This window comes from Vulpes vulpes, chromosome 4 (assembly GCF_048418805.1).
Source record: "Vulpes vulpes isolate BD-2025 chromosome 4, VulVul3, whole genome shotgun sequence".
Taxonomy (NCBI): domain Eukaryota; kingdom Metazoa; phylum Chordata; class Mammalia; order Carnivora; family Canidae; genus Vulpes; species Vulpes vulpes.
Window position 1 is genome coordinate 87,732,487 of NC_132783.1, and position 26,402 is coordinate 87,758,888.

At 50.4% G+C, this 26,402-nt stretch overlaps 1 long non-coding RNA gene across 2 annotated transcripts in view; it reads left to right on the top strand.

The window, feature by feature from the left end:
* LOC112928397 (uncharacterized) overlaps nt 1-15,139 on the top strand; it is a 54,126-nt gene extending 38,987 nt beyond the window's left edge. For both annotated transcript variants that reach the window (XR_012001130.1, XR_003236730.2), the window contains 2 exons: nt 9,035-9,173; nt 15,059-15,139. This is a non-coding gene — a long non-coding RNA (uncharacterized lncRNA). The remainder of the gene's footprint in view (nt 1-9,034; nt 9,174-15,058) is intronic.
* The last annotated feature ends 11,263 nt before the right edge of the window (nt 15,140-26,402 follow it).

Consider the following 26,402-nt stretch of genomic DNA (forward strand, 5'->3'; position numbering starts at 1 on the left):
TACCCCACTGGTCGCTGTGCTCCATGGGGTGGGGGGCATGTCTAGAGTGCCCTATGAGGGCGGAACAGGTTAGTTTTTGCTTGCCACCATCCCCTATGCCTTGCACTGTGCCTGGATCATAGTAGGTGTGCCAGAAGCACTTGTAGATCGTTAGGGGCAGAGTACCTGCTATGGCCTTTATAGGTGGGGAAACTGAGGCACAGAAGGGCTTAGACTGACTTGCCTGAGGCCCCAGCAGATGGCTCACTAGGAAGCCCTTCTGCTCTACACTCGCGTGAAAATCCCGTGGTCCATGACACCTGGCCCCGGGGTGCGTGGGTCCTGACCTGCCCCCCTCCACCCCTCCCTGCGCTCCTTCCTGGGTACCGGCTCCCTCCCGGCGAGCTTCCTGGCTCCATAGCCAGTGTTCCCTCTCCCTCTCCAGCTGGCTGAGCATGACGTCTAGGGTGGCTGGAGGAGGCACAGCTCAGAAAGTGACAGCGACAATATTAGGAGTGAAAAAGATCAATTAAGCCCATCGAGCTGATTTGTGTGCTGATTAAATTAGGAGCCTCCCTGGGGGCAGATTCGCTCTCAGGTTGACAGACCAGCTGCCAGCGGCGTTGTGGGGGTACTTGCCAGCTTCCAGGGTGCGGTGGGGGGCCACGTTGCCCTGCCCTGTGCAGAGGGGACGAGGGGAAGTGACACTGGGATGCACGGACAGGGCCAGGCCCGGGCCCTGGCTTGTTTGTCCTGTGCTTTCTCTCATAATTAGCCTAACAAGCCTTGGGCGGCTGGGTGGGTTGGCCTGACCTTAGAATAACACACTCGGCTGGGTTGCTCAGTGGTTGAGCATTTGCCTTTGGCTCAGGGCATGATCCCAGGGTCCTGAGATCGAATCCCATGTCAGGCTCCCTGCATGGAGCCCTGTGTCTCTGTCCCTCTGCCTGTGTCTCTGTCTCTGCCTCTCTCTCTGTCTCTCTCTCTCTGTGTCTCTCATGAATAAATAAATAAAATCTTAAAAAAAAAGAATAAGACACAAGGCCTCGGGGAATTTAGGTGCAGGCTCATTCGCCAGCAGGTGGAGGTGTACGGTGGAGTGAGAATTGGAACCCAGGGCTGCCTGTATCTTGTGTGTTCTGTTCTGTCCTCTTGTCGCTCTTCCCCAGCTTCTGGCTCTGGCGTCCTGACTTGTCTCTTTCCCATGTCTCTGGGCTCGGGGCTCCCCTCCTCCTCCCATCATCCCCCTCCCCACTTGACTAGATATAATCAGATTATCTCTCCAGTAACCTGACCCTTTTGCTTTGGTCTCTCTTTTGGGGTTTGTCCCCAGGGCAGCTCTGGCCAGAGTATCTGTGTATTTCAGAATTCATGCCCTGCTCCTGGCCCCTGAGGTGGGTTGGTGGGGGTGGGGGTGGGGATGGGAGGTGGGGGAGGGGGGGCTGGGGGAAACAGACTTGGGACAAAGGCTCCTGTGTGTGTAGGGAAAACGGAGCCTGGGGAGGTTACTGAAAGGAGGTCAGCTTCTCCAGAGTACAAGGGCCTCCTGGGTAGGGAGGGCCTTGAATGCCAGGCTGAAGGATCCATCTCCCTCCAACACCACCTCTAGTGGGAATGAGGGAAGGGAGACCCCTAAGGTCACCACGGGATGCTGCATTTCTGGATGGCAAAGGAGGGCCATGCAGGAGGCGTCCCGTGAGCTGGAGCGACAGGTGCCCAGGAGGGAGCTCCGGTGCGGGTGGCGGGGTGGCGGGGGGTGGGGTACAGGGAGGCTTCTCAGTCAGAGGAAGGACGGAGAAGCCTGTGGAGGAGAGAGGCTTCTAGGGAGCCCCAAGGGCCCCTTAGCCCTGGGCCCGAGTCTGGGCTGCAGAAAAAGGAGAGGAGCTGGCCCTCAGATACGGTCTGGTATCTCACACCCTGGCCTGCTTCCTTTCTTAGAGCAAATCGATGCCAAATCTATATTTTAAAAACACACAAGTGAAAACGGGCCATGGGTGATGCAGCTGCCAGTGGTGGAGTTAGGATTCACACCCAGGTCTGCGGGGCTTCCGAGCCTGGTATCCTTCAGCCGGCCAACTGCCAAAACCTGTGAGGTTCTAGAAGTCTGGGGGTGAAGTCAGGGAGAGGCACAGTCCTTGGATGGCTGGAAAGCCCGGTGCATGAGCGCGCGGGATTTCAGATCAGCCTGGCTCTGCAGCTTGCTCTGTGGCCTTGGCCCACTCTGGGCCCTTTGTGCCTTGCTTGTCTTTCTCTGTTAAACGGGGGTCATAGTAGTACCTCCGTCGTAGGGTTGTATGAGGATTGAATGAATGTAGCCAGATAATTTAGAACTGGGCCTGTCGCTCAGTCAGTGTCTGTCGTCACTCCTTGGGAGGGATCCAGGACGTAGGGGCAAGGCGGGGCACAGATGTCAGAGCGAGTGTTCTCTGCTGTGCGCCCCCTGCCCACCCCGGCTCCCGGAGCTGCTGGGCTGGGCCCCAGTGTCTGGCAGCAGACGGTCTCTCCCAGCACGGAGCCACCACCGTCCAGCTTGACCTTTGAGTCCTGCAGCCTCCTTCCGTTGAATGGACTTGGAAACTGAGGCTCAGGCCGCGGTGAGTGTGCTCTTTGGCTGACTTTGGGCAACTGGATCCTCGAGCCCTACCCTTAGACCCAGATTCTGAATCCTGCTTCAGGGTCTCCGCTTGGCCCCAAAGCCGGTTTAATTTTTTCCAGGCAGACACCATCCTCACTGCAGAAACATTTTTTCCGTAATCTGATTTGCAATTGCTAATGAGAAGCAGGGCCGTTCTCCGCTTCTAAGCCTCGCCCTCATCTCTAATTTGTTTCCAGAGGCCGGGGCCGAGGCTTCTGCTGCCTCTGTGAAATATTAGCAATTATTTCTCAATTACTTCCCAACTGGAAAGCAACTCTTGGAGATGGGGCTCTGGAAGCTGGAAGAAGCCATAAGGATGATTTTTTTTTTTTTAATCTGGTGTGAACCTTGCCGAGAGGCACACATGCTCTGTTGTCCCCGCTCCAACTCGAGGGCCATGGTGGGTGGCATATGACTCTGTCCTCTCCTCCTTCCTCACCTGGCCTCCAGCCCAGCAAGGCTTCCAAGAGGCGCAGGGGCTGCAGCGAGTCCCAGGCAGCACAGAGCAGGGAGGAGAGCAGGCTGCAGCGGGGCCTTCACTCTCATCACCGGAAACGGCAGCTCCATCCCTGCAGCTGAGGTCACTGGTCCCAGGGCCACCCTTGGCTTTCTCCCACACCAGATCCCATCCATGAGCACATCCTTTTGGCTCTGCCTTTAGCACACACCCGCAACCTGCCATCCCTCCCCACATCCACTGCTCCCACCCTAGCCTTGGCCGACAGGACCCCTCAGCTGGCCTGTGTCACTGACACCCTGACCGGTTGTCCTGGTGTCAGCCTCCTCCCCTCCAGGCTGTTTCTGGATTCCATCTTAATGCACTTATTTGGCCTTTTAGCTGTACTGCTTTGCATTTTTATTTTTTAAAAAGATTTTATTCATTTATTTGAGAGAGCACAAGCAGGGGGGTGGGAGGGGCAGAGGGAGAGGGAGAAGCAGGCTCCCCAATGAGCAGGGAGCCCGACATGGGGCTCAGGTCCCTGGACCCTGGGATCATGAGCTGAGCCAGAGGCAGACATCCAACGGAATGAGCCACCCGGATGCCCCTGTTTGCATTTTTAAAAGTCTTATTTTTTTTCCTTCCTCCTGGCGATTACAATATACATCCTAAACTTTTCACAGTCAATTGAGAGTCACTATTTTACCACTCTACAGAAAATTACAAAATTCTTGCAAACATCTGCCATCCTCCCATCCCGTAAGCTACAGTGTTCGCAGGTGCTACCTCCAGTACATTGTGAACCTCAGAAGGACAGCATCACCATTTTGCTTTGCTCTGTCCTATGCAGAGTAGAGGAATTAAGAGGGAAAATCTCTTATGATTTTATATATTTACCATCGAGGGCTGTTCGCTCTTTTCTGAAGATCCACGTGCCCTTCTGTGTCATTTACCTTCAATGTGAAGACCTTGCTTTAGTGTCCTTATAGTTTGGGTCCTCAGATGACACATTCGCTAAATTTCCTTTTAAATGAAAATGTCTTCATTTTGCCTTTGTTATTGTAGACCATTTTCACTAGCTCTAGAGCCTTGACGGGCTGACAGGGTTTTTGTTTTTGTTTTTGTTTTTGTTTTTCCCCTTTCAAAGGCTCTTTAATGATGCTGTTTTGTTTCTTCTGGCCTCCAAAGTTTTTGATGAGGAGTCTGTGGTTATTTGAATCTTTGTTCCTTGATGTAATGTGTCTTTTGTCTCTGACTGCTTTCGTGGCTGTTTCTCTTTGATTTTTTAGCAGATTGAGTGTATACGTGAAATTATGTCTTTCATTAGATTTGGAAAATGAGGTGTTTTTTGTTGTTGTTATTTCTGTTTTATTTTGAGTTTTTTTGGCCATTATTTCTTCAAAAGATTATTTTGAGCAAAAAAAAATATTTTTTCTCTATTCTTCTTTTCTGTCTAGGACTCCCAATTACGAATATGTTAGACATTTGCTATTACCCCACAGATTCCTGACGCTGTTCATTTTTTTCAATCTTCTTTCTCTCTCTCTCCCCCACCCCCATTGCCCTGTCTCCCTCTTTGACTTCTTTAGATGACATGGTTTTAGCTTAATCTACTTAAGCTCACTATCATCTGCATTCTGTTTTAAGCCCATACAGTGTGAAACTTTAAAAACATTTCAGATAATGAATTTTTTGGTTCTAGAATTTCTATCTGATTCTTTTCATATTTTCTATTTCTCTTTATAAGTTTACTATCTCTTCCTTGATTAAGTGTGTGCTTTCTGTTGCCCGGTAGAGCATAGTTACAGAAGTTCCTTTACAGCTCCTGCCTTGTAACTCTAACTTCACGATGCTCTCAGGCTGGACTCTGTGGGTTATCTGTCTCCTTGAGGATGGATCATATTTTCCACGTTATTTATAGGGTGATTTTGGATTACATTCTGGAATTGAAAATATGTGGTGTAGAGATTCTGGAATATGTTATATTCTTCCAAAGACCACTGATGTCATTGTCTTAGCAGGCAGTTCACTTGATTAGAGTCAGACCACAGTCTGTGTTGCCTGCAGTGGGCGGCATCTTAAATCACAGCTCGGTTTCTCTCAGTCTTAGTTGTAGGCTGTCTTGAGGCTTTTCTCTGCGAGTTGCTTTGGGAGTTGAGTGGACACTTGTCAGAATGTATTAACTGAGTTTGGGCCTTCCCTTGTACTTTCCTTTCCAGGATTTCCCCTTCACCTTCCAGTGGCTCTGGTTGCCCGAGGTTCCATCCTCTGACTCTTCAGGCCAGAAAAAGTGTTTTCTTTTCCTTTTTTTAAAAAAAGATTTTATTTACTTATTCATGAGAGACACAGAGAGAGAGGCAGAGACATAAGCAGAGAGAGAAGCAGGCTCCATGCTGGGAGACCAATGTAGGACTCGATCCCAGGACCCCAGGATCATGCCCTGTGCCAAAGGCAGATGCTCAACCACTGAGCCACTCAGGTGTCCTGAAAAACAGTGTCTTCTATTGGACTTTTAGGTGTTTGCAGCCTGTCCTCTGGGAAAAGCCATAAACATGGGAAACCTACCACATGCCAGCCCCTTCTTGAAAGTTTTGACACCCTTCCAAAGTCTGCCTGTTTTGGGGAATTTCCTAGAGCCTTCTAGTGGTTATTTTGGTATTATATCCAGAGCGAATAGGTGTTACAGGGAGGGTGGGTCTGTTAAGAGCTTATACTACTGTATTGAAAGTGGAACGCCTGGAGTGTTCTTTTTTAAAATTTCACAGACCATATCACTCTTTTTCTCAACTGCTCTCACCAGCAGTGGCTCCCAGTTCACTTAAAAGCTGAAATCCACACAAGACCCTCAAGGCCTTGAAGATCTAGCCTCAGACTTTGTCTGACCTGTGTCTATCTCTACTCCCTCCATTCCAGTCCCATTGGTGGTCTCTGTTGTTCCTCAGATGTGGCCACTTCACACATGTTCCTGTGAGAGATCTCTGTGGCCTACAAGATCCTGCATGGTGGCCCTGGTCAACCTCCTTAAGCCTCATCCTTAGCCATTTCCCTGACTCTTGACACGCCAGCCCTGCTGGCCTGTGGTCAGTCCTGGGTCACAGCATGTTCCTTTCCCCCCTCAAGGCTGTTTCTTTTGCCCCTAGCACCCTTTCCTGGACTTTCCTTCTTTCTAGCTCTTACCTCTCATGGAAATGACTGTTTCTTAGAAGCTCTTCCTGAGGACCCCCAACTAGGTGAGAGGTTTTTTTTTTGTTTTTTTTTTTTGTTTTTTTAGGTGAGAGGTTTTTAACTCTAGGGACACTTTGTGCTTCTTCACACCATACTACACACTTGTCATCATTTATTTGTTGTTTGCTCACTAATCTTAAGTGCTATGGGGGCAAGTGTTCCATCTGTTTTGCTCGTTCCTGCCTCCCAGGCACCTCATCCACAGCAGGGCCTCAGTAGATACCTAGCAACTGGTTGTCAAGACCCAGGATGGGGTCGGAGTCTGGTAGGGAGGGGACATCTCAGAGTCCCTCCTGTGTTTATACATCCTCATGGTGACCTTGTGTAGGTATTACATCTCTGTGTCACTCTTAGAGACCCTGAGAGAGGAACTGACTTGCCCAAGATCACAGGTCAAATTCTGGCTGAGAATTTTCTGGTGTGAGCCCAGAGCAGCAAGAGACCTCAGACTGCATCCAACCTCAGCCTCCTCGTCACACTTGCTCTTTGCCACACGAGCTGGCTGAAGAGTTGTTAAAGGCCTTGCAGAGTTGTTCTCTCTTCTCTCAGTGTTTTCCCACATGGTTCATAGCTGGGTTCCCCTCGCTGAGTTAGAGGGAAAATGCTCAGGTGAGCACTATGTTTTATATATCAGGGAAGCAAAGCACTGAGGCTCCGCGGCAGCACAGGACTGGCCGGGGTGAGAGACTTGTTTCTCTTCTTCCTTTCACCATGACTTCTTGTTTATGGCCAACAAGTTTCTCCAGAAAATAGCTGAGCTGCAGGGGCCCTCTGCACATCCAGGCCAGCACGCGCTACTCTGGTGGGGAGGAACCCGAGAACCTTGGGAGAAGGTGATGAACACTCTCTCCATGCAAAGCCCCTTTTGCATTCTGGGTTGAGTACTCAGCTCAGAGTTAAACATCTTCCTTGATGCAAGTGCTCATGAGACTTGGCAATGCTGTTGACTAATTGCCATTTAAAATAATTGTGTTCTTGGGGCACCTGGGTGGCCCAGTTGCTTGAATATCTGATTCTTGGTTTTGGCCTAGGTCATGATCTCAGGGTCGTGGATCTCATGATCTCAGCCCCATGTCCAGCTTCACACTCAGCAGGGAGTCTGCTTGAGATTCTCTCTCTCCCTCTCCCTCTGCCCGTCCCCCAGCTCATGCGCATGTCTGTGCTCTCTCTCTGTCCGATAAATAGATAATAAATAAATCTTTAAAATAAAATATCTGTGTTCTTTTAGTGATAGTCGATTGGTTTACTAGGAGTTTATCTGCACTGTAGACTACTATATAGGCATCAAACACAAAGATGTAGCAGAGTTAAGGATATGAAGAGGTGCTCAAGCTGTGTTATGTGAAAAGAAAACAAGATTTCCTTCAAAAAAGAAACAGCATATGTTTCTATTTTTGCAAAAATACATATCTATATAAATAGATAATGTATACTACAGAGGAAAAAGCCTGGAAAATTTACACAAGATAACAGTTCTCAATGATGATGGGATAAAGGGTAATTTAGGAAAAATTTCTTATTCTTTTTCAAATTGTTTCAAACCATATACATTACTTTTGTAATAAAAAATTTTTAAAATAGGCATTATTTTAAAAAGGAAACAAAACCAAATATCATGAAGGCCAAGTCTCTTCGGGACTCGGGAAGGACCTGCTATCTCCAGGGCCTGGGTAGTCCTCTCTGGAGAGGCTAGGGGGCAGAAGGAGCTCCAGCAGGCCATCAGTATGGAGAAGGGGTTTCTTAATCCCAAGGGAAAGATATGGCTCCATAAGTCACCCATCCTCCCCATTCCCACTGCTCCCTCCACTGAAAGAGACAGGGGACTCCAAGCATGACCATGGCTGAGGTCATGCTGGCATTTCATCCAGGCAGCCCTCCCTGAATGGTCTGTCATTGTCCCTTGCCTGCTGTGATCTACTGGGCCAAGCATCCTGCACCTCTTCTCAGGGAAGCTGCTTTCTCATTTTGGAACAACATAGTAGCCAAAAGGACATTGCCCCCACTTGTCCAGCTTATCCCGTATCAGGCATTATGTTAACTGCCCTTATCAGTAACTTCAGCGAGTCACCCTGACAATATCAGGAGGAAGTTGGTAGTGATATTATATTGGTTTTAAATGAGGGAAACTGAGGCTCAGAAAGGCTCAACATTTACTGGAGGTCACAGAGCCAATTGAGCTCAAAGCCAGAATTCCAACCATAGTCTCTGGTTTGAGTGCCTTTCTGACTTTGTGGCAGGGTCTCCAAAGATCACAGGTGAGTTTCTTCTTCCTGGAGGGCTGTGTGTGTGTGTGCATGTGCATAAACACATGTACTAGGTGAGGAGGGGGAGAGGGGTGGTTACTGGATGTCCATGTGCCAGACCCTGTGTCAGAACTCGTGCTCTCTTTTGGCAAGCCCACGTGGTTTATCCTAATGACATTCCCATTTACCTTGGAGGCCTGGCCAGCGAAGTGATTCTCCAAAGGGTGAACTGGGATTCCAATCTGGGATGGTCTGACCTGCTCCTCACCCCAGTGTCCTGCCACACTTCTGATCTTCCCTGGCTATGGACATTTTGTAGGGCTGGGGCAGGTGTGGCAAACTGATGCAAACGAGGGCCAAATGCAGCCTGCTGCCCGTTTTGGGTAGGCTTCTGAGCTAAGAATTGTTCTTACATTTCTGATGGATTGTAAAAAAAAAAATCAAAGAAAAATATGTGACAGAGAAATACGTGGCTGACAAAGCCTCACATATTTACCTCTTGGCCCTTTATAGAACGTTTGTGGATGTCTGGCCTAGGATCCTGAGATTCATGGAGAATTCTTTGGGCCTGCGTCCTCATTGTCCACCCTTGGCAGTCTCAGTGTCATACCTGAGCAGGGGCTGTGTACCAAAAGCACTGGCTGTGGTACAGGTAAGCATTTTATTTTTTTTTTTAATAATAATAATAATAATAATAATAATACCTGGGACATCTGGGTAGCTCATCTGGTTAAATGTTCAACTCTTGGTTTCAGCTCAGGTCATGATCTCAGGGTGGTGAGACTGAGCCCCAAATGGGCTCTACCCTGAGGGTGGAGTCTCCTTAAGACTTGCTCTCCCCCCTCTCACTCTCCCTTTCTAACTCAAATAAATAAATCTTGAAAAAAAAAAAAAGAAAATATTCCCCAAATACTGTATTTGGAAAATTCCAAACAGACAGAAAAGTAAAAGGCAATATATAGTGAGCATCCATATACCACCACCCAGATCTGCTGTTGTCATTTTACATCATTCCTGAATCTGTCCATCTTGCCCATACCTCCATCCATCCACCAATCTCAATCTCTTACTCGTAGGTATTTTCAAGTAAGTTTGCAGACATTTAGTACAGTTGTGTTTTTTTTTTTCACTTTGGAAATCTTAAAACATTTACAAAAGTAGACACAACAGTATAAGGAAGTCCCATGTACCCATCACCGCCATCCACCAACTGTCAACATTTTGCTAAATTTTGTTTTAGCTCTTCCCTCACCCACTTTTTTCCCTTGAGTTGTTTATAACAGGCAACGCATTTCACTTAAATACAATTCCTCATATCTCTAACACAGAGGGATTCAGTTATTTTTATTTTTTATAATATTTTTATTGGATTCGATTTGCCAACATATAGTATAACACCCAGTGCTCATCCCGTCAAGTGCCCCCCTCAGTGCCTGTCACCCAGTCACCCCATCCCTCCGTCCACCTCCCCTTCCACTACCCCTTGTACCTTTCCCAGAGTTAGACTGTCCACAGAGGGATTTAACACATTACCATTTAACAAGGTCATGAATACCTATTTCTTGTCAGTGTGCCTTGATCATCTCGAAAAAGTCTTTTTACCTTTGCTTTGAGTCAGGATCCAAATGATACTACCCATACTGGGTGGTTCGTTCCAGACACGTGATTATATCCCAGGCTAATTATTTTGGCAAGAGGACAGCATAGGTGGTGCGTGGACTTCTTATACTTGGTCATGCAGCCTACAATGTCTGGCCCCGTTCTTAGTGGTGCCAAGACGGTGCCAGGCTGCTGCCTCTAGTGTAAGGTCTACTCCTGTGCAACCGTCACAGAACTGTGACTGTGTCCTAGGTGCTTCCATTAATGTGCCTTGCAAAATGGTGACTCTCCTAATTCATCCATTCCCCCCCTTCCCTGCAGATACTAGTTGGCAGAAGGTCTCCTATCAGCGGCAGTCTGGGAGGCCGGTGCCCCGCGCCGGGAGGTGGCCCCAGCACAAACACCAGAGTTTGGGGGCTCGGGGACGGGGTGGACCAGAGAAAGGAGGCCCGGAAATGCTCCCTGGAGGAGACAGCCCTGTCCTGAAAGCGGACAAGGGGAGGGGATGTGGAGGAGGGGGTGGCCGCCAGGCGGGGCGCCCAGGGCTGGGGAGGCCCAGCGCGGATGAGGGCAGTGGGGTCGTGGGGGGGGGGGGGGGGTGGCCTGCGCTGCGTCGGCAGCAGAAGGTGACATCTGGTGACTGATGGCCAAGGCGGCGTGCGAGCTCCTTCCTCCCGCCGTGCCCGGGGCTGCTGCCATGCCGGCCTCACCCCCCGCGGGCCTCCTCTCCGCTGGCCTCTCCTCTCCGGGCCTCTCCTCCACCGACCTCCCCTCCCCGGGCCTCCCCTCCACCGGCCTCCGCTCCCCAGGCCTCCCCCTTCCCGGCCTCCCCTCCCCGGGCCTCACCCCCTGTGGGCCTCCCCTCCCTGGGCCTCCCCTCTGCCGGCCTCTCCTCCCTGGGCCTCACGCCCCGCCGGCCTCCCCTCCACGGGCCTACCCCCAGCTGGCCTCCCCTCCAGGGCCTACCCCCAGCTGGCCTCCCCTCCCTGGGCCTCCCCTCTGCCGGCCTCCCCTCTGCTGGCCTCCCCTCCGCCAGCCTCCTCTCCACGGGCCTTCCCTCCCCGGGTCTCCCCTCCGCCGGCCTCGCCCCCCCCAGCCTCCCCCCCCCCCCCCACCGCTGCCCTCTGCGAGGCCCGGGCCGCTGCCGCCTCCCCTCTACCGCCCCCACCCCGTGCACGTGCATGCGCATGCCCTGCTGCGCATGTGGTGTGGGCTTGACCCCCGCCGGCCCCCCACCCCCGCCCCGGAACCTGCGGCTGGAGCTGGGAGCTCGGTGTGTGCGAACACGGCCTGACCGGAGCCCGCGGGCACGTGCACGGACACCTAAGTGCGCGCTCACGCCAACCCCCGTGCACCGTGTGAGCGCACACGCTGTGCCTGTGCTTGTTGCCGCGCGTTCCCAAAGGCCCGGGCGAGGACTGCGCACACGTGCTCACGCTCCATGGCCTGTTCGGTGCTGCAGCCGTGCCCTGCTTACACGCTCGTCTGTGGGAACACGCGGGGCCATGCCCATGCACACTCGGGCACAGCCAGGCCCCGTCCTTGGGTCCTTGGCCTCATCCAAATCCTAGACCTGATCCAGGGCGCGCAGGGTGATCCCTGGATCCTGATCCAAGCCACCTCACGTTTACACTGTCAGTTTGTTATCTACATTTGAGAACCTGGAGATTTCACATGGAGATCTGCATCTCTACCTTCTCTTGCAAAATTGGAAGCAGGCCGGTGGAGGCCTGTTTCCCGCTGGCCAAACTGGGCGGGGGCGGGGCCTGCGCAGCAGCAGCCCTTCCCGCCCATGCTTGAAGCTCGCCCCCCACCCTCTCAGGGACCTCAGCCTGTCCCCCCAGATGGCAGGCCCCGGCTCCCTGGAGCCTTTGTCAGCTAGCCAGGAGTTCCAGCCTGGACCCCCAGCCCTGCCTTTCGGGCCTGAGCAGGGAGTGGGGAGCCCTTGGGGCCCATAGTGAGGAGCCCCTCCCCTCCTTAGGGTGTTGGCATGTGCTGCGGCCATGGGGAGACTCTGCGATCTGCATGGTACCTTCTGGCCATAAGGACCATTCATCGTACTGGGAGCTCTGGGAGTGGGGTGCCACCCCCTTACACTTGAGAAGATGGTAGGCTGGGAGTGCTGTGTAGTCAGAAAGTGCAGAAAGGGTGCTCCGTCCCCCACTGGGGTGGGTGGGAGCAGAGTCCCTCTGCGGCTCTCCCTCCCAGGATGAGGAGGTAGAGAAGGTAGGGGAGGTAGTGGTCTCTCCCTTGTGCCTCCTGAAGCTGTCGTCTGCCTGCCTCTGGGACATCTCTCTCCCTGAGGCCGTGATCAGGCTCTCTGGCTCCCCGCAGCCCTGCCCCCCCATGGAAGCCTGGGTCCCAGAGAAAGAGGCTGGTTCCTGAAGGTTCCGGAGGTATCTGTCTAGTGCCGGGTTCTGGCTAAACCAGCAAATGGCAGCCCACGGAGGGCACTGGTCAGCCCCGATGACTGCCTGCCAGCGCTGCCCCCAGCATTGCCTCATCCACCCAGGGGCTCTGGCAACCTCTGTGGGCCTGCACCTCTTCCCGTGGCTCACCTGAGCCTCCGGTCCACTCACTTTTCTCCACCTGGAGTCTGCAGGCTCTTAACTCCCACTGTGTCTGAAGCCAGCCCACCAAGTGGTATGACAAACTGGCTGTGGCCTGAGCTCAGCTCCCAGCTCTCCTACTTTTTGCTGTGTGACTCTGGGCAAGGAGTCTAACCTCTCGGTGCCTCTTTCCTCCTCTGTAACCCGGGGACAGTAACAATACCCGCCTCGAGGATTGCTGGATGAGGACTCATTGAGGAAACCCATGCAGAGTGCTGATTTTGGTGCCCGTCACCGAACAAGTGCTGCATAAACATGGGCACTTACCAACTTGGCTCCCACGCCTGTTCTTCCTGCTGTTCTCCCGGCCTTGTTGGTTTCTAATTTCACCCGCACAAGCCTGGGTCCTGAGACTCAAATCTGCTCTCCTCTTGCATCTTCCCCACACTCCCCACCACCAATCTGACCTCCCAAATCTTTCTGGAATGTGTGCTCTCTCCTCCACCTGGGCTGCCTCTGCTCTGCTTTGGTCTGGTGTCACCCCTGGCCTGCAGAGCTGTGCTCCCTGTCCCCTACCCCCGACCATGCGTGGTTGAAGAGACGGGCCTGTGGGTGGGTCTAGAGTGGAGGGTTAGGAAGTGAAGCTGGAGTGCGCTCTCTCATGATGCTGAGCGGCAGCGGTTCCTGCAGCCCCAGTCCGGCGCATGTGCTTTCTCTCCTCCATGCCTTTGCTCCAACTGTGTCCTCCGCCTGAAAGCCCCTTCCTCCCAGCTCCAGCTCCGCTTTTCTGTCCTGAGCTTACCTGTCCTGCCCCTCCCTCCCGTCCTCCCTTCCTGTTCCCTTAGCTCTCACCTGTCCTCCTTGTGTGGCTCTGAGGTTCCTCTTACTCGGTTTGTTTTATTTCTGTTTACATGTCACCTGGATCAGTGCTTCTCAAATGTTACTGTGCACACGAACCTCTCAGAGATCTCGTCCAAGTGCAGATTTGATTCAGCAGGTGTGGGATGAGGCCTGAATGTCTGCATTTCTGGCCAGTTCCCTAATACATGCTGATGCTGCTGGTCCCAGGCCACATTTTGAATAACAAGAATTTAGTGAATCCCTAGAGGGCAGTGGCTTGTACACAATTCATCCTGGTGTCCTTGGTACTTAGCGGAGAGCTTGGCAAGTAGAGAACCAAATAAATGCTTGCCGAAGTGGAGAAATGAATGAAAGAGTGAATGCATCTCATGCAGATGAGAGGGTGTTGGGAAGTCTTCTGGAGGAGTTAGTGTCTGAGTTGAACTCTCAGGGAGGGGTAGGAGGTAGCTGGGAAAGAGGGCCCTAGTGGATTGAGATATTTCAGGTGAAGCCAGGGCTTAGGCACAGAGATGTGCAAAAGTGTGGGTGTGGGATGGCTGGGGAAGGCTCGAAGCCCAGGAAGGTGGGAGAGGCCGGATCACTAATGGCCAGGGGTGCTATGCTGGTGGCCTCTGTTTTATTCTGGAGCTTCTGGGGATTGGCATGATCTAATCTGTGGGCTGCTCCTGCAGGAGGATAGGATTAGGTAACAGAGAGGAGATGCAAGAGCAAGCAGTCACTCAGGGGGCTCCCTAGGCATTTGTGTGGGACTCAGGCCCTAGCAGTGAATATGGGGTTAAGGGCATGGAGTAAAGAGGAACTGAGGAGGAAGAATGGATAGGACCTGGTGGCTGATTGGAAAAGAGGGTGAGGGAAAGCCTCCCTCTTCTGCGGGAGTGAGATGGAGGGAGCCTCGGGGAATGGTTATGCTGTTGGCAGAGGCTGGAGTACGAGGGAGGAGCTGGTGTAGGGAGAAGATGAGGAGTTTAATTTCAATGCTGCCTGGGTGTGAAGTGCCCATGGGGTGTCCGTGGCATCTGTGTCAGGAGCTCCTGAGAGAGACCAGGGCTGAAAATGACAGTACAGGAGGTATCGGCTGACAGATGCTCATTGAAGTTTTGGGAGAGAATGAGCTCATTCAGGGAAATCCTACAGTTAGGAGAGAGGAAGGCAGAGGAGGGACCCTGGAGGAAAACTATTCATTTAAAGAGCAAGAATTAATGACAACCTGTTAGAGATCAAAATGGGAATAGAAAACATTTATAATAGCAACAAAAAAGATTTAAAAAAAACCCTAAGAATAAATGTAACAAGAGATGTGCAAAATCTAAGTGGAGAAAGCATTAAAATGCTTCCAAGGGACAAAAAAGCATTTGAATAATGTTTTTGGATAGGAAGACTAACATCATAAAATTGCCTGTCCTATCTCGGATAATTTAGAATTTAATAAGCTTCTCCATAAAAGTGAAGACTTTGTTGTTATTTAGACTAACTGATTCTCGAGTTCCTGTGGGAAAATCAGCAAGTGTTGAACACCACTTCTCTGTAGATGTTTCTGGATGAGCAGAAGCAGTGACCACCTTTGTTCCAGACTGTCTCCTCCGGGCTGTTTGCATAGTGAACACGCTTGGTAAGTAGAGACAGTGTTTCCCTCTGGAGAAAAGCACAGGTTTGTTTCCTGTCTGGTGTAATAATGATACTGTCTCCCTCTGGGGCAAAGCCCAGGCGGGCTTATGCTCCTTGTAAAAGGTTCGGGCTCCCCAGACTCAAGAAGGTTGTGACCCAGCTCGCCCACGTGAGGGTATCCCCTGGATTTCTTCGTGTCACCCTGTGGGAACTGGGGCTCGTAGAACTGTCACAAATGCTGATACTCTGGCTGTTGCTGTTGTCAAGATTAACAGAGTCCTTTGTCCCTGACCCTAAAGCCTCAGATCTTTTGCCAGCATCCAGGAAACAAGGCAGGTTAACTTCTTGGCTTGCAAGAAGACTAAAAACTCACTCAGACTCTTTATAGTCCTTGACGGCATTAATAGCCTTAACATTTTTGAGGAAGAATAGTAAAGGGGCACCTGGGTGGCTCAGTCGGTGAAGCATCCGACTCTTGATTTCGGCTCAGGTCATGATCTCAGCGTCCTGGGATGGAGCCCTGTGTCAGACTCCATGCTGGACATGGAGCCTGCTTAAGATTCTCTCCCCCCACCCGCCCCTCTCCTGCCTCTAAAAAAAATAGTAAAGAGGGAGAACCAGCTGTATCAGAAATTAAACTGTACTGTGAGGCTCTATTATATAAAACAGTATGGTACTGGAAAACTTAGTGAAACAAAATATAATCCCAAAAACAATACATGAGAATTTGGTCTGAGGTAAATAGGGTATTTTGCACTGAGTGGGAAAATATGTTATTGAACAGATGGGGTTGGGACAACTGGAGAAACATCTGGGAAAAAAAATTGGATCCATACCCCATATTTTATAGTAGAATAAATTCCATATGAAACAACGATGTAAATGTAACAAAATGAAGCCTTGAAAGTACCAGAAGCATGAGAGAATTTTAAAAGTTCCTAAGCACGATGCTGTAAAAGAAAAGACTGATCATTTTAACTGTGAGAACAACGCTTCTGCGCGGCAAAGCCCAACACGGGCCAAGTCAAAAGACACACTTGGAAAGTAATTGTGACTCCAGCGACAAGAGTTTATCTCCCTCTTTTATAAAGAATGTCCACGAATCAGTATGAAACAGATCAACAATACGAAAGAAAGACGGACAAGATGCAAAGACTTACTGAAACCTAAAAAAAAAAAAAATAAATAAAGATGCCCCATTATTCCTAATAGCAGAAATATAATTAAAGCTTTGCTAAGACATTGTTTCATCTCTCAGTTTGGCTAAAATCAAAACGTTTGATAGCACGTTGTCTGCAGAATCAGACCCTCCATGCACATCATCACTGCTGATGTGAGTGGAGATGGTGAGGCTCAGTGCGGGGGATCAGGGCAAGATCTTCTGACGCTGACACCTGCTTTTGGCCTCACCACTTCTGAGGATTTGTGTGGAAAGATCCCCACAGGTGGACAGCGATGCACGTAAGATGATTACAACATTGCATCATCGCAGTGAGCTCCGTGCGACAAGGTTTGCAATAGCAAAAGATGGAAAGCAACCCCAAAAGGCACCCGAAGGGAGATGATAAAATTAACCGGGCACGTGCATGCAGAAGTGTGCTAGAGGTGGAAGAGAGGACAAAGAAGTTTGTGATGTGCTGATATGAAAGACCTTCGAGATATACAGTCGTGAAGAAAACAAGGGAAGTTTTGATGCATGTAGAATGCTGCCGTTCTTGTGGCGAAAAAGTATGGTGTGTGTTTGTGTGGGGGAGAATTTGTAGTTGTCTGCATGTTTATGTGTAATAATATATGAGAAACTGGTAATATTGGTTGCCTCTGGGGACGGGAGTCTTGTGGTTAAGAGGCAGGAGTGAGAAAGGAAATTCTTCACTGTACACACTTTTACAGCTTTTGAAAGTCAAAAACATATTACTTCCATCCGCTCCTGCAAAAAATAACAAAGAGTGTGGACAGAAGATATGGTGGTGATGAAGGAGACTAAGAATAAGCCGTCTGATGCTAGAGAGGAAGCCAGGTGAGGGCAGCCTGGAGGAGCCAGGTAAGGAGAACATTTTGAGAAAGACGCAGTGGCTCATGGTGTGAAATGCCACAAAGACATTAAGGGTTTAGGTAAAGACTTGGAGATGCGTGGCTGATGTATTCGACAGAAAACACCTGGTATTAGGAGGTTGCGGAGACATTGGAACACTTGTGACCTGTTGGTGGGAATGTGGAATATGCAGCCACTGGGGAAACAGTATGTTTCCTCAAATAATTACAAGTAGAATTACTGTATGGTTCAACAATGCCACTTCTGGCCTTATACCCTGAAGAACTGAAAGCGGAATCTCAGAGAGCTCTGAGCACACCCATGCTCGTAGCAGCATGGATCACAAGAGCCCAAAGGAGGAAGCAACCCAGGGGCCTATTGATGATGAATGGATGAGCGAAATATAGCATAGAAACACACACCGGAATTAGTAATTCAGCCTTAAAAAGGTAGGAAATTCTGACATATCCTGCAACATGGATGGATGTTGGGGACATTATGTTTGGTGCAATAAGCAAATCACAGAATGACAAACAATGGATGATTCCACTTATTAAGTCTGAAGCATTTAGAGTCTTCAAAGTCACAGAGACCGCCACTGGTGTTGCCGAGGCTAGAGGGCCGGCGGGGGGGGGGGGGGGGGGGGGTGGGGGTGGGGGGGTGGGGCGGGGAACAGGGAGTTAGTATTATTGGGAACAGAGTTTCAGTTTTGCAAGATGAAAAGAGTTCTGAAGATGGATGGTTGCACAACAATGTGAATGGATTTGATGCCACTAAACTGTTCACTTAAAAATGGTTAAGATGGTTGATTTTATGCTATGGGTATTTTACCACAGTAAAAAAAAAAAAAAATCGCAAACTGGAAAGAAGGGGCTAGTCTGCAGTTAGGATTTCCGGGTAGCAGAAGTAGGCCAGTTGGAGAGTGTGGCTGGAGATGTGGGTGGCTGGCATGGAGAGGAGGAGGAGAAAGTTGCTGCGGGGTGAGGTTAAGGAACTGAGCATCCGTGGTGTTGGGTGGGACATCCGTGCGGAAACTCAAGTCCCCAGGGTGAGGTCTGGGTGGAGAGGAGGGCTGTGACCCCAGTGCCAACGTCTTCGATGATCCTGGGCTGGGGCTGGAAGACTGGCGGGGGGCTCAGAGAGGGTTGAAGGGGTGGTCTTGGAGCCAGGTGGCACGAGCCTCATATGGGGTGAGTGGTGACGTGGAGTGAGAGAACGGACCCCGATCTCAGCTTGTGGCATGTGTGTGGGGGTGGGATTGCCATCTTCCCTGGCCAGGGCTCTGGGAGCAGTGTCCTCCCCCCGGGTGGGGGACCAGGTCTGGCTCTGTCCTCGAGGCACCTCCTTTGGTGCTGGTGTGGCTGTGCAGCTTGGCTCGGGCAGTGAGGACAGACTGCAGGAGGCGGGTTGGAGAGATCTAGAATGATTCTAGGTTTGCCGCCCTCCATGGTGAGCTTCTGAGCGGTCATTCTGGTGCAAGCAAGCCACCTCAAGTCACGGTCTAGCAGGTGGCGTTGGCTAAGAGAACAGGACTTTGGTTCACCTGGGAGCGGGGAATGGTGAGGAGGAGGGCCGTACTCTGGAGGCCAGGCCTCCTGCAGCCCGTCTGGAGCATCCACCAGCCCAAGAGGGGCGGTATTCCTGTGCCCAAACCCCCCACCAGCCTAGACGGTAAACTTGGGGGGAAGCAAGCAGAAATAGGGTGCTCGTGTGTGTATGTGCCAGAGCTGGGGCGAGTGGAGGGGAGAGGGATGTGCGACTCGCTGCCTCAACGTTCTGGAGGAAAGGGCCCATCTTTGTGACAGCCAGAAGTGTGACAGAAAGGTCAGAAGGCCATGAGCTTGCCCACAGGGATTCAGAAACAGAAGTTGCCATTCTCTTTATCTAAAAATGGCAAATTTTCTCATCAGGAAGGAAATTGAAAACAAAAAAGAGCTTGGAGCACTTTAGCATGATTTTTTGAGGATGAGACCTCCGTGGTAGGTCTCTGTCAAGCTTGCCTGACCACATCTGACTGTTCTGGTCTCCCCAAATCCTTCTCTTGTGTTCTACCCCGGCGTGTAAATCCCAGCAGGCTCCAGAGGTTTGGCCTTTCTGAGGGCAAGTGAGGGCACGTCTCAGTCCAGGTCTATTGTTGGAAGTAATGGAAACTGACCTGACTTAACTTCAGCAAGGAAGAAAATTCTTTGGAAAGAATCTGGTTTATCTCATGAAGGCAAGTGCAGCCAGACCTCTGGAGGCACGGGGTGTAGGAGTCAACGTTGCCAAAGCCCAGAGCGTGTTTCGTGGGTCACTAGCCCTGGCAGATGCCTGAGGAGATGAAGTGCTCTGTGGTCCAATGAGTTTGGGGAATGCCACACGTCTTTTGCTCAAGGCACGCTGGCATATTAAAGGCTCTGATAAGTCCTGCAGCAAGAATGCTTATTTAATTAGCCAAGCACTTCCCCCAGATATTTGCAAAGTATAGTTGCTAACGGCATGATCGAGGAAGTCACCCTGGCCCTCATCCTGTCGTGATGGAGCAGACTTTGCCATGCAGAGGGGTATGCTAGAGGGGTTGTATGTCTAGTGATCAAGAGTGTGGACCACCTGACTTTGAATCTTTCCAGCCGTTCCTTCCTTCCTTGCTGTGAATTCTAGACTAGACTGATGAGGGCAGGGGGTAGATCCTAAGGCACAGTATCTAGGTGACACATACAGGTCTTCTCGCTTCCTTCTCTTCTTCAGCCTGGAGAAGGGCAGGCACATAGGTGTCATCTTCTATTTCCATGGGGATCACTAGGGTTGGAGGCTGCAGATGGGTTTCAATGAAGATCAAATGAGTTAAACGGCTGTGTGATCCCAAAGAAAGAACTAGTGTCTGATTCCACCACATTCTTGCTAAACACTTTGGGCAAGTGATTTCACCTCTCTGAAGCTTGGCTACTGACAGTAATAGCTCTTGAGCTTGTAGTGAGAACGACCTGAGCTAATCATGCCTGCACACTCTCTGGTTCATAGTAAGGGCTAAAAATGTTTAGCTATTTATTATTATATTATTATATTGTTATTGTTATTGTTATTATTATTATTATTATTATTATTATTATTATTATTATTTTACTATGGATTGAACACACTTCCTGCCATGAACTTGACAGAGTCTGGGGGAGCTCATGGTCCTGTCTAACCATCACTTACTAGTGTTCACTCCTGGTGGAGACTGAGATATGAAGATGAATCTGGAAGTTTGGCCTCATCTCCAGTCTTGTGGGGTAGATGAAGTTAAGATATAACTACCGAGGGATTGTAAGAACGTGGTGCTGTGACAGCCCATAGGAAGAGCACCTAGCTTGTACCCAGGGACGTGGAGGTAGGCTGTTGCAGACTAAAGGCAGGATGAAGGTGCCTGACCTCCTTGGGTGGCCCAGGCAGTTCAGTGTGGCTAGGAAATAATGTGAGAATGGGTGGCGTTGAAGATGTTGGCAGGGACCAGCTGGGGGAGGGCCTTGCATGCCAGACCAAGTTGCTGGGATGTTTTCCTGTGGGTGCCAGGGAGCTAAGAAGGTGTTTCAATCTAGAGAGTGTCACGGCAGGTGTGTGGGTAGGACGCTCCTTCTGGCAGCTTGGAGATTGGTTGGAGAGGCACAAGACCGGAGGCCAAGAGACCAGATGGGGAGCTGGTTATGGAAACTGAGTGGGGTTGGGAAAATTCTTGGTGAGGGTGACTTGTTGATGCCACCAATTGAGTTGGTGGTAATTGGTGCTGGTTTAGAGGGAGGGGCCTGAGCTTGAGTCATGTTGAGTGGAGGACCATGCAGGCAATCCCAGGCACAAGCACAGCAGGCAGCTGGATATAAGGGTCTGGAGATTTAGATCTGGGAGTCACCAGTATTTCAATGGAAACTGAATCCATAGGAGTATATGAGGTTGTTCAAAGAGGGTCTGCTTCAAGGCAGCCCTGGGAGCTGGACCCTGAGGGAAAGCAGAGAAGAGAATCCTCCTGCAAGAGCACAGGTTCTGCAGGCACTTAGTCCACATTTCTCACAAATTCGAGTTCCCAAAGTAGCTGCTTTCCCTCCTCCAGGGAAAGCTCCTCTACCCTCAAATCCTGACAGTTTATCTTAAACCTGGGCCATTAAGGATTAGTCCCCAGTAGGAGAAAACTCACAGTGCCAAGCTCTTTAGGCTTACCTCGTCATCACTAGGCTTTGCCTGTGCTCCTGGACCAGTTTTCCTTTCCCTATAATGGAGAGAGAACTGGATTTTGTCTGCTGCTTCCATCACAAAGTTGCTGCTGTAGAATCAAGAAGATGGAGCCAGCCGAGTGGTAGCTGGGGGAAGTTGTCCAGATTGTCCTCATTTCTGGGGACTTGGCCAAACCCTCCTGTAAGTTGGGGAAGCTGAACGTTCATCCATTCCTTCCTTGTAGACCTTCAATGAGAATGAAATGAGCTAAGAATGCCAAGGTGATCTTGGAGGTAGAAATAAGGGTCACGGTGGGGAGCAGTAGAGGGAGTTACATGGAAACAAGCATCCTTCCCAATATGAAGCATCTTCAGAAGCAATGTCTGAGGCAGGGTAGACCCCTTGTCTGTGGAGGTCATTGGTGGGCAACTCAGTCTCACTTTTCTGCTTCCACACTTTCCTGTCTATGCTGGGGGCTAGATGCCCGAGAACTACATTTCCAAGAATTCTTGCCACTCCTGCAGGTTCTGGATTAGATTCTTCTAATGAGAGGCAATTGCATGAGATTCAGAAGGTGGGAAAGAAGCAGAAGCCATACCATTGTCCCATCAGCTGTGGCAGGTGGATTGGTGGGCATTGGCAGATGTGAGATTTTATTTTCTTTTTATTTTTTAAAGATTTTATTTATTTAGTTGATAAACAGGGAGAGAGAGAGAGAGAGAGTGAGCACATAAACAGGGGTAGGGGCAGAGGGAGAGGGAGAAGCAGGCTGTCTGCTGAGCAGGGAGCATAATGTGGGCTCGATCCCAGGGCCCATGACCTGAGCTGAAGGCAGATGCTTAACTGATGGAGCCACCCAGGTCCCCAGACATGAGATTTTAAAACAAGCTCAGAATTTTCCTGCGAGTCCACAACGTTGGTGGTGTCTGTGAACATTGCAGCAGTTCCCACACATCTCACGATTTCTTTACTTCCTGAAAGTTTGCAGAGAACCTCTATTCTCTAAATATCTAATAACCTTCCTTTTTTAGCCATTCTAAAAGCATTATGAGGGGATCCCTGGGTGGCGCAGCGGTTTGGCGCCTGCCTTTGGCCCAGGGCGCGATCCTGGAGACCCGGGATCGAATCCCACGTCGGGCTCCCGGTGCATGGAGCCTGCTTCTCCCTCTGCCTGTGTCTCTGCCTCTCTCTCTATCTCTCTGTGACTATCGTAAATAAATAAAAATTAAAAAAAAAAATAAAAAAAAATAAAAAAAATAAAAGCATTATGAGCTCTCTATCGGTTAGCTTTTGCTGAATAACCAGACATTCAAAAAGTTAGTCATTTAAAATAAAGTAACATATTTAGCTCATAATGTTGTGGATCAGAATTTGGGCTGGGCTCAGCTGGGCAGTTCTTCTGGCCTTGGTTGGGCTCACTCATGCGTCGGAAATCAGCGGCAAGATGGTCGATAGGCTGGACAGTCTAGAGCATCCTTGGCTGGGATGACTCGACTGTCCTCCATGAGGGTCTCTCATTCTTGTACACATGGTGATGGTACAGGGCTCCAGGAGAGCAGTGGAAGGACACAAGGTTTCTTGGGTAGGTGGGAAAGTGGAGCGACATAACGTTTACTGTAGTCTGTTGACCAAACTAAGCTACAAGACTGGCCCCAATTCAAAGCACTTCACATGGCCACGGGGAGGGGAACAGTCATGGCCAATTTTGCAAACCACCTACCATGGCTTCTATATCCTGTTTTAAATCTCTTCCTTCTTGAAAGAGCTGGGAAATCTCTGTGTTCTCGAGTCAACCTGAACAGGTGTATGTGGCATTCTGCATTTCAGAAGGCACTCAGAAAGCAGAGGCAGATAGTGAGATTTGTATTAAGTGTGGGCACCAAGTTAAGGGTTTGGCTTTAAGTCCTGGGCTGCACCGTTTACAACAAGTTGACATCAGGCCAATCTCTTTGCTGTTCAGAGACCTAAACCTTTTTCTCTCAAATGAAAATTGATAAATTTATGTGTGGCGATCAAATAAATAACTCCCAAGAGGAGTTTGAATGATAATGGTCATCACTTGCATACAGGGTAGTGTAAAATCTTTCATCCTAGGGGCTGGTGGAGCAGGGGCTGTAGAGCAAGAGCCCCCCTGATGGGAAGGATACAAGTCGGAGGGATGTTGGTCTCCACTTCTCTACCTTCTCAAGTACTGTGGTACGTTGTGGGACTTCGAAGTCAAGAATGATTGCCAGCCAAATCTTCCATCTGGGGCCTCTGTGTTGGAATGAATCCAGAGTTTGGAAAAGCCCTGGAATTGCTGGAGCCGGAACAAACTCCAGGGCTGGCACGAACCACCTCCCATCCACTGTTCCCATCTGCCCTCTTGGCTCTCGGCGCAGTGAGGTCCTGCTTGTTCTGGCCTGTGCCCTCCCTAAGCCTCATGGGCACAGCTGCTTGCAGGACCACTCCTCAGCTCCTTGTTGTGCCCCAACTCAAGCTGGACATGATTCACAGGGATAATGAGCTTGTAAATAAATTCCTGCTGCATCAGCTCATGAAGCTGAAGGTTAGGCTGGGGACGCAGAGCAGGGCAGGCGAGGAAACACACCCAGAGACTCGAAGGGCCCCCGTGGAGGCTACGGGAGTATAAGAGATTCTGTGAACCCACCACTGCCATGTCACACTGTCGTGCTGGGCTGGGTACACTCTCAGAGCAGGGATCCTGCATCCCTGATCTTATACCCTCCCCTGCTTTCAGGATCTTGTTCTGCTAGAGACAGATTTGGGAGACCAGTATCCAGGGGCTGTGTATTCAGCAGAGCATAACTAGGGCAGCAAGCCCTGTGCATGGCCTCTGAGGCTGGGGAATTTGTTCAGACTTGTTATGCATTGCCAGTAGAGAGGGGCTGCAGGAAAATGAAAAATTTCAGAGCAATCCCAAAATAAAATGAGAGGTCCCAGAAGGAAGTGCACTTTCTGTCAGTGGAAACATAGGAGAAGGGGTCAGGTGAGTCCTTGCAAACAGCAAAGTGGGGGGAGTGGAGGACACCAGCCGAGGGACGAGTGGGTGTCCTCAGAGACCCCTTCAAGCTCCCTGGGTCTGTGAGCCGTGGGAAGGACAATCTGCCCTGGTGTTTTGGCCGTGTCTGTTTCTGCTTAAAACCCTCCAGTGGCTTTTCATCACCCTTAGAATAAAATCCTGAAAACTTTCCCACATTATTAACAACTTCAATATTAGGTCAGACCATTCCTCATCCCCCCTTCCATTTTACTTTCCATTATTCACAACGCTCCATGCCCCCTGCCTCTTTTTCTGAACCTCAGAAACTTGCCACAATAGTTAGGATAGACTGAGCCATGCTGCAGTAACAAGTAAGCCCCGAGACCTCTGTGATGCGGCCCCCACGTGTTTGTTTCTTCTTTATGTCCTCACTGACATGGGCTCTTTTTCATCTGGCAACCCAGGAATCTGGGCTCCCTCCACTTCATGCTGCTGCTGTCACAGTCTGTAGCTTCCAAAGCGGCCAAGGTAGGAAATTCATTTGGCTCCAACGCAACCCTTGTTATTTGCACTCATGATTTGTTGGTTAGAATTAGTCACGTGGCCCCAACATAAATTCAAGGAGGGCTGAGCAAAGGAAAGGCGCCTCTGCCACACTTGCCCGTGTCAGTCAGGGTTCTGAGTAGCAAGCAACAGAAAGTGATTTTGCGTGGTGTTAGCAGAAAAGAAAATTAGAACATTATGGAATTCAGCGACTCTTTGGGATGGCCAGAAGACTGAGTTTGGCAGCTCTGCAGCTGGATGTCATGCCCTAAAGCATGCTGCAGAGCACCTCTGACATGCTGCTTTTGGGCCCAGATGCCATGGCCATCCCCACCGACAGTGCTGGTTCATGGGACATGAGCCCTGTCACTGGAGCCCTAGCCACAGGCACCCTCCCAAGTATGACTGCACGGCTACCGCATTGGGAACATCCTTGCCAGCCTGCAGCTGGCACAGCCCATGCTTCTTTTGGTCACTCACTCTGACTCAATGTCTGGGGTCAGTGGTTTTGATCGAGGAGCTTCTGTGAGCCAGGTGCTAGCTGCAAGGGTGGCTGATGAAAGAAAAATCTGATATTTTATGTTCTATAGAAGCAAGCCCTGGCTTGTAATAAGAGCTCCAAAGAAAGTAATGAGTACTTACTATGCTGTCTCTGGGCCTTTGCACTTGCTGTTTCTTTCCTTGGTCTGCAGGTGTCTCCCCAAGGGCCCTCAAAGTGGGCTCCTCTCTCAGATGCCACCTCTGATGGTCAAATCTTACACAGTCTCTGCCGTGCAATCTCATCCACCTGCCACATTCCTGGCTGCAAATGCCCTGGCTGTTCATTTGTTTGTTTAGGTTCTGTGTACTCATCAGTTGTTACAACACAGGACTGTCCTGGTGGGTTTGTGGTGCGTCCGGCAGGTTCACACACCAGCCCCCTTCAGACTCGGGGCCTGTGTGTTTTGGGGGCAGAGAAGGGGCTGTTTCTTAACTTGACAATATCATGAAACAACCCTGTGTGGGGCATTCCTGCGATAACGGACCCTGATGCTCTTTCTACCCTCTCACCTTTGTCTCTCTGGCTGCGGTTGTATCCCAGAGAGTGGGATGGCACGTGAGACTAAGGCAGAGTGCAGAGCGTGTAACCTCAGGTGACAGGAAGACAGAGTTGAAGTTGCCAGCTGTGGGCAGACGTTAAGATTTAAGGCGCAGACGGAGGAGCAGTGGGCCCGCAGCAGGGAGGTTCCAGGAACACATTTGGTGTAAGACATGGTGCTTCCCTCTGCCTCCTTGTCCCCTGACTGCAGTGCCACCTCGAAGAAGGCTGTCATCCCCAAGTGCATGGAGGAGGCGTGAAGGCTATGCAGAGGTGGCTACCGCGGAGCTGGGGGTGCTGTGTTTGCTTTGATCATCTAAGTCTCGTTTACTTTTCTTGGTGACAGAAAGCTGGAAGTGTGAAGGCTTTAAGGGGGTAAAAGCAAGACAGCAGGACACTGCCCCATGGGAATGGCTGGGGACTGCCCAGGGAGCTCCCCAAGCAGCATGTAGGCCCAACTGACT